The sequence below is a fragment of the Sminthopsis crassicaudata genome, chromosome 1 (genome assembly GCF_048593235.1).
Source record: "Sminthopsis crassicaudata isolate SCR6 chromosome 1, ASM4859323v1, whole genome shotgun sequence".
Lineage (NCBI taxonomy): Eukaryota > Metazoa > Chordata > Mammalia > Dasyuromorphia > Dasyuridae > Sminthopsis > Sminthopsis crassicaudata.
This window is the reverse complement of record NC_133617.1, coordinates 200369041-200382844: the sequence shown is the minus strand read 5'-3', so window position 1 is coordinate 200382844 and position 13804 is coordinate 200369041. Positions and strand designations below refer to the sequence as shown.

The 13804-nt window shown below is 32.6% G+C and overlaps 1 long non-coding RNA gene across 1 annotated transcript in view; it reads right to left on the bottom strand.

The window, feature by feature from the left end:
* Positions 1-13804, bottom strand: part of LOC141553573 (uncharacterized) — a 223788-nt gene that overhangs the window by 59699 nt on the left and 150285 nt on the right. The gene's annotated exons all lie outside the window — the stretch shown is intronic.

The window sequence follows — 13804 nt, the reverse complement described above, 5'->3', positions numbered from 1 at the left end:
ACAATTCCCAAGACAGAATGTGATATACACTTGAATAAAGAATTGAGACTTCTTTACATAAAGTAAGTTCACTCCAAAATATGAGGACTAAGAACTAAGATATAGACCCGTGAGAATGCTCTGTGAACTTAGTGACCTGGCTCAAGCTAACAGATCTGGATAACAATTCTGGGAACTAGCTCCTCCTGGAACTATTTATGCTTGAAGAGACGTGGCTACTCTCTTCCTGCATAACCTTGTCAAAATATGATTTAAAACAATGTTTCCTTGCTCCAACTCATAAATCTTTCACATAAACATTTGATGAATTGACTGTCTTGCATCCTAAGTGACGTAACTGCTATATGTGCAGAACTCTATCGTTAAACCAGTTAGCTGAATGCCTTCTTTGTTTAAAGTCCTACATAAGCTAGCAAGCCCTAATTTTCTTTGGAACCTCACCCACGGAGATGACAATCTGCTGGGGAAATCCTCTCTATTCGAGACTCAAAGTCTGCTGAAATGGGGTTCCCCAGCTGAGATTGTAAGAGAGTTGGTGCTCCCTCGAATTGGTGATGCTTTCTTTATCTTTTTCTATTGTCCTTATTATTAATCCTTTCTTTAATATTTTGTGTTATTTGTTGTATTGGATGTTTACTGTAAGCAATCTATTCCTTGCATTGTATGATTAAATTTTACTTTTGACTATTGTGTGAGAGCATCATTTATAGGAGTGAATCCAAACTATATATTAAAATCACAAAACAACATTGTAAGATGCAATAATTGTTTAGAGATGGCTTTATTTAATTGTTTTCTTTTTTAGAAGCCAATCTGGCCCAGAGTGGGTAGAAGTTGGGATGGTATTTACAAAAGGACATAAGACTATATATATAATAGCATTTCTAAGGGACAAGTAAAGTTGTACCTTTAGAAACAAGTTGGTGGTTCAGTGAATAGAGTCCTGAACCTGGAATCAAGAAAATGAATTCAAATCAGGCCTTGGACATTTACTAGCTGCATGATGCTTAACCTTTTTTGTCTGAATCTACTGGAGTTGGAAATGCTAAACCACTCCAGTATCTTTGCCAAGAAAACCCTATGAAAAATGGGGTCCAAGGGGTCATAAAGAATTGGACAATTTTGAACAGCAACACACTTTACAAATTATAAATTTAAAAATAAGTAATAGCTTCTAAAACTAGAACTATTACTAACAGGAAATATTTATTGCATAAATGTAAGTATTCAGTACAAATTCGATCCTCATAAATTCTGTTTTTAAAGAGCAAAGAGCTAAGGTTGAATAGCAGTCAGGAGTCAAAGCCTTCTCTTGCCTGGGAGAAGAATGGTCTATGGGGAAATTAAACTGGCAAATACAGAACTTAGTAACAATGTGTTTTGTCTTTAAATTTCTGTCCATGAAAGAAAAAATATATAGAAAGTCTAAGAAAGAAATTCAGAGAATGAAGCTTAAGATCTTTCCTTGCTAGAGGAAAGCAGTCATAGGGAATTTTTTTTTTGTTGTTTGTTTTATTTTGCTTTGCTTTTAGGGAGTTTTGAGGCATAACAGTATAACAGTCTGTAGAATTTTTGGACTCCTGTGAGTCAGTGTCTTAATCTGCAGAGTGAGGATAACGGGCTGTTGATTTTAGAGTTATAAGGCATCTAAGATACTATTTAATGAAACCTTTATATTATAGACAAGGTCAAAGATTCAAACTTTGACCTCTGACTTGAAATACTTGGCTCTTATGCTCTACCACATCAAATTACCTATTGGACAGAATTCTTCTGAGATTAAAATGAAATAATGGATACAAAGAACTCTGTAAATTATTAAGCATAGCTATTATATTAACAGCTATTGCTGTTAGTAAAGCTATTGCTATTATTAACATCATTATTGTTAATGCCTTCTAAAGATGCCTAGGATACTAATAACTACAGACAAAGTTGAATAAGTTCAAGATATGTCAAGAAATATTCAAGGTAAAAATCAGACTTTTAAGAATCTGGTGAATTGCAGAGTTTCTGTTAGCAAGCAGATTAGATTAAACAATTAAATGTTCTTTACTAAAGTACTGAATTTCATACTTTCCAGCATGAAGTCTATGTTTTATGGTTTTCTTAGTTAAAAATAGATTTTTTTAATATTCTTTTGTTTTGTTTTACCCCCTCCTCCATGCTTCTTTTAACTTTGGATGTCTTTGAAAATATAACTAAAATGAATCTAAATTGTAGTAATTGAATACTTAAGTGCTCATATTCCTTTAAATATTTCTCTGATCTTTTTATATTTACCACATTATTCTCAGCCAGTTGTGTAAAAAATTATTTTTCTATCTTTTTTTTCTAACTTTTGGAATTAACACACTTTTTAAGGTGATTTCCCACTGTAGAATTCTTTTTCAGTCATTTTATTAGTCATCTAAAATTTTGTTAGAGCATTTCAGTTATTAAAGCTTGCCTCCTCATATATAGAACTTAAGCTACACCAGTCTTCTAATATAAAATATTTTCTTCTAATATAGACTTCTAATAAAAAATATTTCACAAATAGATGTTGTTTCCCACTCATTAAATAATTTTTAGAGTTTGCATTTGGTGTTCATATAAGGTAAATATTCAGAGTCAGGTAGGTGGTACAGTGGATATAGTACTGGATTTAGAGAAAAGAAGATGTGAATTCAAATACCATTTTAAACATTTCCTCAGCTCAGTGTTTCCTCATCTGAAAAAAAAATGGAGATAATAATTCTACCTACCTTACAAGGTAGATATGAAGATCAGATTGAATAATAAATTTGAAAACACTTTGCAAAAATTAAAACATTATAAATTCTAGTTATTATAGCTATTGCTAGTTGTAGTATTATCTTCCTTTCCCTTCCATTTCTCCTTTCTGAAGAAGAAAACAACTTTTTTTCTTCTTACATTAATTAACCTGATTTCCATCACATAAATTAATAATATTAGTAAGGAGGAAATCGAGAATGGGACACTTTTACCTATTTGGTGGAATTCCAGGTATTTACTCAGAGCATCTGACATAAGCAAGTGACTAATGTGATAGGTGCATATCTGAACAAGGAGATTTGGCAAGTTCTTCTGTCCATTCCACCAAGACAGAGGTCTGCCAGAGGACAAGTAGCTTATCTGCATGTATTTCCTCACTCCAGGGAGAAGTCAGCATTGTTCCATAAAAACACTAGATTTGTTTGGCATGAGGAGAGGGAGTTAAATTCAGCTAAAATATAGGCTTATTGCAGTGAAGATGTCAATTATAACTCCTCTCCCAAAATAATTTGCCACCACAGAAAGGAATGTAAAGCAGCTTTGCCTCACTGTTAAATATTAGACAATCTTACCACCCTCTCTTGCATGTTGCTATTTCAGAATTCCCAAGCAAGGAGGAGGTGGTAGGGAGCGTTACATAATATTCCCGTTGTCGATGACTCAAAAATCCAAAAGATCTCTGTTGGTCCTAAACACTGAAAATCAGTTTTGCACTCAATCTTTCAGAACAACATTGAAAGACCCCCTATATAGCAATGCACACAAAATGAAAATTCTAGGTATGGTCTCCCATCTGGTTTTCTATATGTTGCCACTTTCTCAAGCAACACTCCATAATTTAGTGATTTTATGATATGTCTTCCAAAAAAACTGCTTCAATTATATCCCCAAGGTGAAATTTATTTGCCACACTATGATGGCAACATGGAAAGAAGGCTGATCTTGAAATTAAGAAGACCTGCATTCAAATTCTGCTCCCAGAGAGCCACTACTTTCATGGAAAGTTATTTAACTCAATTTATACCAAATCAATCCATTAAACTTCTAATATGAAATATCACAGGAATGGATTTTGCATCCCATTGATTATCTATATCTCAGCTTCTCATCTGCAAACAGCAAGCATTGGACTCATTGAACTCAAAATCCTCACTAGATCTTATTTTTCATCCTATGGTATGTAATCTGAAAATTTAACTGGTCTTTTTAATACAAATTTGATGTAACTATGCCCTGTGCTTCAGATGTATCAAAAGTCAAATGGTAACTGAGCAAAGAAACTTCAAAGAAGGGGAAGATAAATAAATTCTTTCAAACAAATCAGTTGTATTTGACTACACTTTCAAAACTTTCTGACAAGTGTACAAGAATATTGACCTAAAGTAAAACAATTTTGGTGATATAGAGATAGATGGTACATACCCTTATTACTCCAGGTCTCCATCATAGTAATCTTATGATATCAGCTATCTAGGGTGCTAACAAATAGACAAATTAGGTGAGCAACTTTAAGTGAAAGATGACTTGCGTATCCAAGTAAATTTCTTTTCAACTAAGGCTGAATCCAATCATGTTAAAGAAAGGGAAGTTCAGGGAGCAATAAAGTCAGGGTAACATTTACCCAGTGCCAGATGTCTCAGTTCAAATGAGAGTCAAGAGTGAATATAGGGCAGATAAGAGCATCTGGCACTAATTTCCATGGACAAGGTGTCGGGGGATCTCTTGAGATTCTATGTCATAGTCACCCCTTTAAAAACAGCAGTGGTATCTCTAGTTTTCTAAAATGGAAAGAGAAGAGAATGATAAGAGAGAGAGAGAGAGAGAGAGAGAGAGAGAGAGAGAGAGAGAGAGAGAGAGAGAGAGAGAGAGAGAGAGAGAAGAGAAGAGAAGAGAAGAGAAGAGAAGAGAAGAGAAGAGAAGAGAAGAGAAGAGAAGAGAAGAGAAGAGAAGAGAAGAGAAGAGAAGAGAAGAGAAGAGAAGAGAAGAGAAGGAGGGAGGGAGGGAGAAGGAGAGAGAAGAGAAGGAGGGAGGGAGGGAGAAGGAGAGGGAGGGAGAGAAAAAGAAAAAAGAGAGAGAAGGAGGAAGGTTAGGAGAGGGAGAGAAAAAGAAAAAAGAGAGAGAAGGAGGAAGGTTAGGAGAGGGAGAGAAAAGGGTGAGGGAGGTAAAGAAAGGGAGAGAGGAGGAAAGAAGGAGGGAGAAAGAGGCAGAGAGAGAGAGAGAAGGAGGAAGGTTAAAAGGAAGATATAAGAGGGTGAGGGAAGGAAAGAAAGGGGGAGAGGAGGAAAGAGGAAGGAAGAAAGAGAGAGAGAGTAACAGGTAAAATAATTGACATTATGATTATTAGAAAAGTCTTCTCCCAGAATGATATGTTTGCTACATTTTATTGTTCATATAATACTAATAAAACATGAGGTTTCATTAAATATTCCTGATGATTGTTCCATAAAAGTATGTTAAGTGAGAAAAAGTCTACAAAGATATACTGATGAAGAAAAAAGGAAAACAAGTGCTTTCCTAGATATTCTGTCTACAAAATACAAAATTAAATACCTTATATTTTCTTGTTACTATAAACAGAATCTCATATTATGTAGCTACACAGCATATGGTACTTCACTTTTGTGGAATGTAGAAGACATGGAAGGAATATGATACATGTGATTTCAAATTCACAGATGTGGAATTCAAGGTCCATGTCACTCCTCCTGTCCATCTGTTGCTTCTACAGAAGAAAACAATATTATGGCCATTAACTTAGTGAGTAAATTGGACATAGAGAAGCTGTGAAATTGTTCAGAATCACCCTTAAGAATCTATAGTAGAGTGGAGAATAAAAACAAATATTTCCAGGCCTGCCTAGGTTCCTCTTCTTTTTCCCCTCAACCACTTTTTGACCTAAACTGGAGATTTCAATAATATAGGGATTTCCTATTGCAGAAGGAGATTTCACAATATAGATCAGCAACTTAGAGTACTAAAATGTTTCCCAGTTCCTTGAATGATTAAGTTACATACTCAGAAAACACAGGTTATGCGTCATAGGCAGGACTTAACCTAGACTATCTACCTAGGCTTTATTCCACAATTGCCTCCCCCCCCACCTAGTTTCTGTTATATGCTGTATTCTGATCAATATGCAAAAAAAAAAAAAAAAAAAAAAAGAATAGTAAATTTAGAATTAGATTCACATTATATTTTTGATAACCCAAGTGATCTTGGACAAGTTTGTTTAAGCTCTTTGGGCATCAGTCTCCTTATCAATAAAATCAGAGAGCTATATTAGATACCCTCTCATATCATATCCTTTGGGCACCATGAAATGTATTAAGGAAAGATATATATACCTGAAACTTCTAAGTGTTTTGATTATTTCTGATTTTCATGACATGCTTGCTAAAGAGACATATTGTATATGACTTTTGACTTCATTTTCACTATTATAAAATGTCAAGTTCTACAAGGGAGCCTGAAATCTCTGGATAGCTTTTGACACAAACCTTCTCTCTATGAAGTCGTTTCCAGCTGGTAAGGATAGCCTTGCCTTTGAAGTACATTAATCCCAAGCAAACCACACTGCAGGGAATGTATCTGAATGTATTCCTTATGCACTAGAAGATGGGTTTCCTTTGGCCTAGCACTGCTTGCTTTCCAGCTCTCCTATATTAATACTAGAGAATACCACACTGGGAAGAGTTACTCAAAACACAATGGGAGAAGAATCAAACTAATCAGTACTTAATTTACAACTCCTAGTGACACTACTTGAAAATGTCTACCTAACTTCCATCAAAGCCTAACTCTTAAGCATAATAAAGGATTCAATTTTATCTGACTACTAGCAAGGGTAAACTGAGTCAGCTGAATTGAATTCACTTGGCTTATTATTTTTTAAAAGATACTTAAATGATGAGTCCAGTGAATATTTATTTTCATTGTGTTTTCAGTTCTTTCAAGTATGAATTTTCCGAGAGAGATGGGATTTGTTTGTTTCTAAATCATTTTAAGTGAGTTATACTAAAAATGGCAGCTCAAGTTCCAAAGAGGTTATGCTTGTTGTACGGAGGGGAAGGTGGGGAAAGGGTGCAACTTCCTAAGAATTAAAGATATCCAAAAATAAAATAGATTTACTCCTGGAAAAAAAGGCTTCCCACTCTTCTGGAGTGGCTACTCAATTTCCTTCTTTAAATCCTAAACCTATAATCTTTCCCAGGCTTTCTGCTATTGTTTGGTTATTTCAATTGTAACTCTTTGTGACCCCATTTGTTTTTTTGTTTTCTTTTTTGAGAAAAATAGTGGAATGATTTGCCATTTTCTTGTCTGGTAATTTTACAGATTAAGAAAATGAGGGAAACAGAGTTTGGTGACTTGCCCAGAGTCTCCTCACTGTCCCACCTAACTCTCTCAAATATTTAAGTATTTTCTCTTTCTTTTCAAATATTGTGTGACACAATACCTAAACATCCTCAAATTCATATCACATTTACATGGACTTTATTTGTGCATAGTTAATCTAGTCTAAAGATTCTTCTAATTTTTGTTTTATTTAATATCATTTATCTTAAGTTTGGATCATAAAGAATAAATGTGATAGCTCCCTTATCCTATAACAGTATTGATTTAGAGTTGAAAGAGATTTTGTCATTTCTGGGGAAAATGTTTCATCAAAATTTTGATAGAACAGTTGCAATATATTAATTGATCTCCTTACAATTAAATATTCTAAGGAGGAACTGGTTTTATTGTATCTCTGAATAACTAAATTAAAAAGCAATTAATCATCACTTATTATGTGTTAAACTCTGAAGATATAAATAAAAACTCAAAGATAGTCATTGTCCTCAAAGATCATATATTCTAAGAAGATAAAATAATAAACAGGAGATTAATGGCCAAGAAACAACACTTTAGTCCAAAAATTTACTGGGATGGTGGAGGAAGAGAGAGGGAGAGAGAAATAGAGACAAAGACAGAGACACAGAGACAAAAAGGAGGGACAGAGAGAGGGGGGTAAAGAAAAAAAGAGGAGGAGGAGGAGGAGGAGGAAGAGGAGGAGAAGGAGGAGGAGGAGGAGGAAGAAGAGGAAAAAAAGAAGGAGGAGGAGGAGGAGGAAGAGGAGGAGGAGGAGGAGGAGGAAAAGGAGGAGGAGGAGGAGGAAAAGGAGGAGGAAAAGGAGGAGGAGGAGGAGGAGGAGGAGGAAGAGAAGAAGAAGAAGAAGAAGAAATAATGATGACAAAGGCCCATTTGTGAGTCTCCTAACAAACTTCTTTTAGGATAAATGGAAAAGTTAATTGGATTATGTTTTCAGAACTTGAAGTATATTCAAGAGATTAGGAGTCAAGGTCATGATGATGATGTCAGTGAAAATTGACTTGTCAGTAAAAAGTGAAAAAAAGAATAGCTAGAATTTTCTAAAAACAATGAGCATCCAGCTGTATAATCCTGGGCAAGTCACTTAACCCCAATTGCCTCAGAGGGAAAAAAAAGAATGGGCAGGTAAAGTATAGATTCCAATGCAAGCCCCTGGTCCTAATGTCAAGTAAATCTGTGAGAAGGCCAGAAGTTATGAATTAAAATGAAATATTGTTGGATGTTGCTTGAATTAATAATGGACCAATGGGAGAGAATTTAAGAATCATTGTATTCAGTGAATAACATGAATAAATCAACAACTGTATGCCATATTTCAAAAAAATTAATTTTTTTTTGATGAAAAACTGTGAGTAAGAATGTCAAATGACTGAGATCTGATTTGAACTCAGGTCTTCCTGACTCCAGGGCTGATGTTCTATCCACTATACAATCTAGCTGCCCTACCGTTGAGTCTTCTTGTACAAAATGACTAACATGGAAATGTTTGACATAATTGCAAATAATAATAATAATAATAATAATAATAATAATAAACTTTCCTGAGCATTTAGAGGCAGAGAGTGAAATAACAAGAGAAAAAAGTTATTCATCACATCCTAAAAGAAAATCCAAATGGGAAACAATAAGGAATGGCATAGCCCAAATCTAGTTTCCCAATTAAAGAAAAATATTGAATGCAATTAAGAATTCAAATCCTAATGAATAATAATTGTTATTGTTGTTGCTGCTGTCCAGTTAAAAATTAGGGGAAAATAAAACATATTACATAATAATACAGGAGAATGGTCTGAATTCTCTTACATACAGAAAAATAATTACTTGATAGATCAGCTAGTAAATGTCTGAGGCCAGATCTCAGTTTTTCATGACTCCAAGTCCAGCACTACATCCTTTGTGCTACCTAACACCCATAGAATCACAATAATGATAACAAAAAAAAAAACAAAAAAAACTTCAATTACCATAAAGGAAGGGACATCTTGGGATGTGATATGCCAAAAGGCAAAAAAAAAAAGTATAACCACGAAAAAATTATCTTACAAAATGGTAAATAGCAAGAGGCATTCTTTAATATAATAGAGGACAAACAGAAATAGGTAGAATCTTTGGGATATAAACATAGGCATTAAGAGGCATTTAGAAAAGTAAATTTATTTAAATAATCATAAAGATAAAAATTATGACCAAATATTCACATTCTTGCAAAAAGAATTTAGGTCCCACAGGTAAAAAAAAGAAAAACAAAATGAGAGAACGTGAAAGAAAAAAAAAAGGAAGAGGAAAAGAAGGAGAAAGAAGAGCAGGAGGAGGAGAATTAGGGGGAGGAGAATGAAGAGGAGGAAGAAAATGAAAAAGAAGAGAAGGAGGAAGAGGAGGAGGAAATGAATTTACTATTTTTACTATTTTTTAAGATTTGAAGCATGCCAGAAAAAATAATATACAAACATGGAGTTAGGGAACTGGAGAACAAGAATCTTATGAACCTAACACTTATCAGAACTAAGATCTTGGGAAAACATTCAAGCAAATATTTTTTAAAAGAAATATAGTAAATTCAGCAACAAGTCAGGGAAATGTATATATTAAAAAGTCAAAAACAGAATACTTATTTTAAGAAACTGAAATTATGAAGGAATGATAGAGCGGTTAAAGGCAGAGCAAGAAATGTAAGAATTATTGAGCCGAGTGAAGAAATTAAAGGTAAATAATTATAATCAGAAAACTCCAATTATCCATTGCTAGTATTCATCCCTTTTCTGTGTTTTATGCACTCTATTTTTTGTTTGAAAAAAAAAGGGGGGGGGCAGCTAGGTGGCACAGTGAATAGAACACCAGCCCTGAAGTCAGGAGGACCTGACTTCAAATCTGGTCTCAGACACTTAACACTTCCTAGCTGTGTGACTCTGGGCAAGTCATTTAACCCCAATTGCCTCAGCAAAAAAAATAAAATAAAAAATAAAATAAAAATAAAAATAAAATAAAAACATGGAATACGTAAGATTTCAAAGGAAATAAACGTTAGTGAAAATAAATTTTTAAAAAGGGGGGATGGGAAAGAAGGAATACTAATAAAAGGATAAAATGGAAGTTAAAAATGTATAATAACCATGAAATTAAGTGTATTGAATTCAACCATACACAGAGAAAGGGAGCAGAGTATATTAGAAACATATTATGAAGTTATGTACATGAAACATAAAAATATATATATATATATATGAAATATATTATACATTAATGAAACACAACCTATATGTGTATATGTATTAATCACAAAAATTCAGAGACTGAAAATGAGGAGCTAAACCCAAAGTAATTAAATTTCATAAACATATAAAGAAGTGAATTTGGCAAACATGATCACAAGCAAGATAACTATAAAAATGAATATGGCTTTAATATATAAGCAATTAAAACCACATTATGTTTAAAAACATCATAGGTAATGAAATAATATCAGCATTTGCAGCTAATAATATAGCATCTGACTTTTTGACGAAAAATCCAATTGAGTTAAAGGGAGAAATTGAAACCAAAATTATAATAAGTTCCTCAATGTATCTGAACCTGAATATAATCCTAGAAAAAATTAAATATCATTGCAATCTGGTAATCACTAAATGAAGATAAAAAGAAATAAATATTTTCCAGCTTTGTCTCACCCATATTTCAAAGGTAGTGAAGTTTTAAGACATATAAACTTCATAATTCTTAAAAGAGAAGTGTTGGGGCAGTATTTTATTGATAATAATACATTTAAACTGCAATCCATAAGGGCATTTGAAGAAAGAATCAAATTTATATGTGACTAAATAACATAATCCCCAAGAAGGGTCAAAAACAGATGATAAAAACAAGAATTTTATGGATAGTTGCAAAAATAAAATATCATGTCAATATTTTCAGGAATAAAGTCAAAGCAAGTCTTTAATGAATATCCTTAACTCTAAATTATCTTATCAATAAATAGAAAAAAGAATAAAGAATAGATCAATTAATTTAAATATATATAATTTTAAAATGAATAAAAGAGTAAACCAGATATTCTCCAATAAAAAAATAGAAATTCCCAAAATCAAATTAGGTATAACCAAAACTAAAAACAAATAATAGATGAATAAAATAGTTTAATTAACAATGCTTATGAATGATGAGCTAATTTCATTTTTTCTTTAAAATTATTGTTTAAATATTATTTTATTTTTTCCCAATTATAAATAATAACAACTTTTATATTATTATTTTTTTTCATTTGACATCCAAATTCTCTGTCTTCTCTCTTCCTCCCTTGCCTCCTGGCATGACAGTAAGCAATTTTATATCAGTTATATTATTACAAAACATGTGTCTATATTACATATGTTATAAAAGAAAACAGAAGCCCTCATCAAAAAAATTAAGATAATGAAAAACAGAATTTTTTGACTTGCATTCACACTCTATCAGCTCTTTTTTTCTGAAAGAAGATGGCATTTTTCATCATTTGACAATTGTTTGTCTTGGACCATTGCATTGTTCAGAATAGCTAAGTCATTGACAATTGGTTATCATACAATATTGTTTCTGTGTACAATGTTCTGGTTCTGTTCACTTTACTTTGCATCAGTTTATGATCAGTTTAGGATTGTTTGTTTGTTTGTTTTTTTAAATCATCTTGTTTACCATTTATTTTAACACAACAGTATTTCATCACAACATTAATCATATGCCACACTTTGTTTAATCAATCCCCAGTGAATCCTCTCAATTTCTAGAACTGCTAGCAATATTTGTGCACAAAGAGGTCATCCCCTCCCCCCATTCTTTTAAATCTTTTTGGGATATGGACCTAATAGTGGTATTGATGGATGAAAGAGTATGCACAGTTTTATAGTCCTTTGGGTATAGTTTCTTTTTTTTTATTATTAATTTTATAATTATAACTTTTTTTGACAGTACATATGCATAGGTAATTTTTTACAATATTATCCCTTGTACTCCCTTCTGTTCCGATTTTTTCCCCTCTTTCCCTCCATCCCCTCCCCTAGATGGCAGGCACTCCCATACATATTAAATATGTTATAGTATATCCTAGGTACAATATATATGTGCAGAACCAAATTTTGTTGTTGTTGTTGTTGCTGCAAAGGAAGCATTGGATTTGGAAAGTAAAAATAATCTGGGGAGAAAAACAAAAAATGCAAACAGTTTACACTCATTTCTCAGTGTTCCTTTTCTGGATGTAGCTAATTCTGTCCATCATTGATCAATTGGAATTGGATTAGCTCTTCTCTATGTTGAAGATATCCACTTCCATCAGAATACATCCTCATACAGTATTATTGTTGAAGTGTATAATGATCTCCTAGTTCTGCTTGTTTCACTCAGCATCAGTTGATATAAATCTCTCCAAGCCTCTCTGTATTCATCCTGTTGGTCATCTCTTACAGAACAATAATATGCCATAACATTCATATACCATAATTTACCTATTCTCCAATTGATGGGCATCCATTCATTTTCCAGTTTCTAGCCACTACAAAAAGGGCTGCCACAAACATTTTGGCACGTACAGGTCCCTTTCCCTTCTTTAGTATTTACTAATCTTTATCATCTCAATGGATGCAGAAAAATCTTTTTGACAAAATACACTACCCTTTTGTATTAAAAACACTTTGCAGTTTAGGAATAAATGGAGCTTTCCTTGAAATTATTAGTAGTATCTATTTAAAATCATCTGCAAGCAAGATCAGTCATTTACTACTAGGTATTGTGTATCTAATCTAATTCACTGATCTACCATTCTATTTCTTTACCAATACAATTTTGTTTTGATGATTACAACAAAATTGTTTTAATAACAAGTTTGACATCTGGTATGACTAGACCAACTTCCTATACATTTTTTTCAATAAATCCCCTGATAATTTTAATAGTATTTTATTTTCCCAAGTACTTGTAAAAATCTTAAACATTATTTCTTTGTAATTTCAAGTTCCAAATTTTCTGCCTCCCTTCTCCACTCCTTCCTTAAACAGCAAGCATGATATAAATTATATATGTGCAATAACATAAAATGCATTTCTATATTAATCATGTTATGAAAGAAGAAACAAATCAAAGTTTTTAAAAAAACATGAAAAATAAAGTAGAAAAAAGTATGCTACAAACTACAATTTTTCTTCTGAATGTGCTTAGCATTTTACATCATGAAACCTTTGGTAGTTCCCTGACATTCTTGAACTTTTGTTCTACCAGATGAATTTTGTCATTAATTTTTTTCTAGCTCTATAGAAGAATTTTTGGGAATTTAAATGGCAACAAGTAAATTAATTTAGGTAGAATTGTCATTTGTATTATATTGGAGTGATCTATTCATGAGTAATTGGTATTTTCCCAATTGTTTAGATATAATATGATTAGATATGACTTTATTTGTGTGAAAAAAAATTTTAATACAATGCCTGGATTTATCTTGGCCAATAAACTCCCAAATACTTTGTATTATCTACAATTATTTTAAATAGAATATATCTTTCTATTTCTTGCTCCTAAGGACTTTGTTGGCAATTAGATATGCTGATAGTTAATGTGGGTTTTTTCAATATTCTGCAACTTTGCTAAAGTCGTTACTTATTTCAATTAGGTTTTAGTTGATTCTCTAAGCATATAATAA